The sequence below is a fragment of the Odocoileus virginianus genome, chromosome 3 (genome assembly GCF_023699985.2).
Source record: "Odocoileus virginianus isolate 20LAN1187 ecotype Illinois chromosome 3, Ovbor_1.2, whole genome shotgun sequence".
Taxonomy (NCBI): Eukaryota; Metazoa; Chordata; class Mammalia; order Artiodactyla; family Cervidae; genus Odocoileus; species Odocoileus virginianus.
Genome location: NC_069676.1, coordinates 15,228,334 through 15,233,094, shown reverse-complemented (window position 1 = coordinate 15,233,094; position 4,761 = coordinate 15,228,334). Strand labels below are relative to the sequence as shown.

The 4,761-nt window shown below is 48.8% G+C and overlaps 1 pseudogene; it reads left to right on the top strand.

Annotated features, from left to right (window-relative positions):
• Positions 1-1,930: 1,930 nt before the first annotated feature.
• LOC110123393 (RNA-binding protein with serine-rich domain 1-like) lies at positions 1,931-4,232 on the top strand (annotated as a pseudogene).
• Positions 4,233-4,761: the final 529 nt, after the last annotated feature.

Here is a 4,761-nt window from a genome sequence, read left to right as displayed (position 1 = left end):
GATGGCAGCCATTCTGACCAGCGTGACATGGTACCTCATTGTGGTTTTGATTTGCATTTTTCTGATAATGAGTGATGTTGACCATCTTTTCATGTGTTTGCTAGCCATCTGTATGTCTTCTTTGGAGAAATGTCTGTTTAGTTCTTTGGCCCATTTTTTTGATTGGGTCATTTATTTTTCTGGTATCTTCTTTCTTTTTTTTTTCTTTCTTTCTTTTTAATTCAGCTCTCTGCTGTTCCATCCCAGAGTCTCTGATTCATCACATCTGGGAGCAAGGCCTGAGACTCTACATTTCTAGTAGTAATTCCCCAGGTGCTGCTGCTGCTTATGGTCCAAGGATTCATTTTCTCACTCAGAAAACCACTGGTCTATCCTGGTGAGGTGGGGAAGCTTTCTGAGACTTGAGGGTCCTTATTACAGATAGAGGCCTGGGTTGACCCTGTAGCAGAAATGCATAGACACTACCCCAGACTCTGCCATACTGGGTTTCAAATTTCTTTCTCTTCCTATTAATAGTGCTTATAATGTGGGCTGAGGAGGCAGTGGTCCCATGGAAGGCAGTTCTGAACTAAATGACACTACAAAGCCCAGATTATCCCATTTTTAAGCTGGAAGAAGACAGAATGTTCCAGCCATCTGCCTGATACATCAGCACAGGGTCTGCCTCTCGTGGCTTAGTTTCCCCTCTGGTGGCCCTGAGCTGCAATGAGGACAGTACAGATTGGACGTCCATGGGCCCTGGGGGTGACAAGGCAGTGAGGTGCCAGGACTTGTAGTAAGGGTTTTGTCTGTGACTTGCCCATATCACTCACACCAGGGTCAAGGTGACTTTAAGTTATTTCACAGTGTCTTTTCTTTTTCTCACTCTTTGATTTCTCTACCTGAGATATCCTCTGAGGCTATGTCGAACTTTACCTCATTTCTCTTCCAAATTAATCCAGTACCTTTGTGTATTTTGATGTTTCTATGAAGCTTTTTTTAATGTCTACTGCCTCCCAGGTGGCGCTAGAACCAGGGGGAAAAGAACCTGTTTGCCAATGCAGGAGATGTAAGAGACTCCAGTTCAATCCCTGGGTCTGGAAGATCCCCTGAAGTGGCGGAATAGCAAATCACTCCAGTGTTCTTCCCTGGAGAATCCCATGGACAGAGGAGCCTGGAGGGTTACAGTCCATAGGGTCGCAAAGAGTCGGACACAACTGAAGCGACTTAGCCCGCAGCAACGTCTACTGCATTGCAAGCGGATTTTTAGTGTCTGAGCCACCAGGGAAGCCCTCTGTACCTTTAACGTTGTCTAAAACAAGCTGGGGAGACGGCACTGGCACCCCACTCCAGTGCTCTTGCCTGGAGAATCCCATGCAAGGAAGAGCCTGGTAGGCTGCAGTCCATGGGGTCGCTAAGAGCCGGACACGACTGAGCGACTTCACTTTCACTTCTCACTTTCATGCATTGGAGAAGGAAATGGCAACCCGCTCCAGTACTCTTGCCTGGAGAATCCCAGGGACAGAGGAGCCTGGTGGGCTGCCGTCTATGGGGTCGCACAGAGTCGGACACGACTGACGCGACTTAGCAGCAGGAGCAGCAGTAGCAGCAGAACAACCTGGAACCTGCTTTGATGTTGGGCCAAAATAATCTAGTATATCACTGGCTCTTGTATTTCCAGGAACATTTAGCAAACAACTGAATGTTTTTAAAAATTCAGCTCTCTGATCCATATGCGTCGTTTGCCCTTCTCCAATCTCTTTATCATCGATAATTGTCATTAATATTTTTTTCTTTCTTCTTGCTTCTCTTCCTCCATATCTCCCTCTTTCTCTGCCTCTGTGATGGCCTTATTGATGATCACAGCACTCTGTCGTACCTAACACTATAGGAAACATCTTTTAATCTATTAATCCCTTTCTCTCCTGAGGCTGAGGAGCGCGGAGGCGAGATGACTCCGTCTCCCATCCCACGCAAAGAGTGCTCTGAGGAGCAGTCGGCGGATCGCTGTAGAGATACAGGCGCCACCCAGCAGTCCGGCGGGTGGACCGTGGCAGGGATAAAGCTCGGAAGCGGCGCAGGGCCTCGGGCGGGGGCAGCAGCTCGGGGGCGCGGTCCCGCGCGGGCTCCAGCCGCGGCTCCAGCTCTTCCTCAGCATCCGGCCGCTCAGGACGCTCCAGTGGGTCCCGCAGCTCCAGCTCCAGCAGCTCCCCCGGCTCTCCAAGGCCTTGGCGCCCCCGAGACCACAGGCGGCGGTCCGGTTCCAAACCCAAACCACCTGGACGAGATGAGAAGGGAAGCAGAAGGCGCAGCCCCGCCCCTAAGCCCACCAAAGTGCACGTCGAGAGGCTCACCCGGAAGGTGACAAGGGAGCACATCCGGGAGATATTCTCCACCTTCGGGAGAGTTAGAGAAATCGAACGGCCCAGGGAGAGGATGCGCGCGCATCCGTCTCAAGGCCACGCCTACATGGAGTTCAAGAATCCGGAAGAGGCTGTGAAGGCGCTCAAGCACATGGACGGAGAGCAATCGAAGCCCAGCAGATCACGGCCACAGCCGTGCTGGCCCCAGCCACTCCCAGGCAACTGAGCCCTCCCTGGAGAATGCTGCCACCGGCCCCTCCACGTGGCGCAGGCTGAGGAGGAGCAGGTCGCGTTCCCCTTGGGGCAGATCCCTCGAGCGCGGGTGAACCTGCTTCCCCTGCCGCCCCTACCACTGGAGCGGCTCCAGCTCCAGCTCCTTCCGAAGGTGAGGGCAGCAATTGACACGTGTCCCCGAGCAGTTAGAGCTCCGGCTGCTGGTTTAGGGTTGTGCTTGTGAAGATGCCCTCCAGTGTTCTGGCTGGAAAACTTCCAAGTTTCTATAGTTCCTGGGAGTCATGTAGCTAGCAAAGCCAGCAGGGATGAGCAGGGGGCTCCAGGTGGAGGGACATCCCCGGCCTGAGAATGCGTTTTCCCAAATCCCAAAGGAGCTGGGCTTATCTGGTGACCTGGTCCTGCCGTGATGCCATTCCTGCTATCCTAGCCCTGCTCCCCTGCTAGGGTCCTCTTCTGACCTCTAGGGTCAAATACCCCATGTTATCTGCCCCAAATAGTTCTTTGCACGTGTGTACACACACACACACACACACACACACACACACACACACACACTCCCCTCCCTTTCTCTGAAATTGGCAAGTTTCGAGCCAGATCTGCCAGGTCATCACAGAACCACCCCTACCGGGGGCAGTTGTGTTGCTATTCATGATCCTGCAGGCTACCTTGGCAATGTGTACATTGCTTTTTCGGTTTTTATTGTACAGTCAGTGCCATTTATTTTCTGTTTTGAGTTTTGTAACTTTGTGGCATTTTAGATGATGTGGTGGTGGTTCTTTGTTGTGTAGAGTTAAATAAACCTAGGATTAGAGTAAAAAAAATCTTTTCTGTCATGAAGATTCAAATAAATTGGGGCAACAACTTTGTTCAGTGAAATTTTGAATCATGGATCTTAGTCCACAACTTGGCATGTAATAGGTGTAAACTCTGTAAACGTGAGGATCACATGATTTTCTTTCCAAGCTGGGAAATACTGGGTGTTGAAAGGGATTGTGTTAATAATTATGGCAGGACAACAGGATTAAAATATTTCTATTTTCTCCCTCTAAAAACATCCTCTGAAGACAGAAGTGATGGGTTGTAAAAGAAAGGGTGCACTGATTAGGTTTACATTTTAAGTAGATTGTTATGATTAGAGTCTTAAGTGGATTAAGAGAAGAAGGATGTTAAAATCATAGTGACAGTTGACTGCAATCTCCCACCAAAGAGGTGGTATCATGGTATAACTGAGGTTGAGTGACTTTCAGAGAAAACTTTAGAAAGTGTTTCTGGAGATTGAATACTTTCTTTCAACAAAATATGTCTGATCCCCTTCTAAAGGCAAAGTGAATAAGTAAGTATGAAGTATGTCAGTGTGAACCATTAAAGTCCACATTACTCTTCCCTTCATTGGGTATTCAACTAAGTGAGAAAATCAACATAAAAGGAAGAGATGATAATACATATGCAATTCACAATTTGAAAACTAATAGAGAAAATGGAATATTAATTTTGGTGACTGAGTCTGGAAATGTCACTCTCTTCAACTGATATGTTTTGCAGGAAGACGGAAAATCGCTCAGGATTGATTCAAGGGAGACAGGAGCTGAGAGGCCATAGCAGCATCACTGGGTCTTCGTGGAGATGCTCCTAGAGGTATTTTCTGGAGCACCTTAGGTTCTCACCACAGAGCCAGGACAGTTCAGACCTGCATTCTTCGCTGAGATCTCTCTCATCTCCTTCAGCTATGCGGAATTGAGCTGAAGCAACTGAGTCTGAAACCACAGAAGAAAGTCTGAGGAACTACTGCCAGCAGTGGGGAAAACTTACAGATTGAAACTCTGGTCCAGGAGGCAGTGGAGGAAGTGGGGTCGGGAAGGCAAAGCTGATATTGAGCTTCTTCCTATTTGCCTTGGGCTTCCCTTGTGGCTCAGCTGGTAAAGAATCTACCTGCAATTCGGGAGATCTGGGTTCAATCCCTGGGTTGGGAAGATCCCCTGGAGAAAGGAAAGACTACCCACTCCAGTATTCTGGCCTGGAGAATTCCATGGACTATATAGTCCATGGGGTCGAAAAGAGTCAGACATGACTGGAGAACTTTCACTCACTGTCTAAATAGCAGATGAGAGCCCAGAGGTAACAGGACAGCTTCACGTGATGGAAACTCGTCTCAGTCATGAGTAAACATGCAGTGATGTGGCAGAAG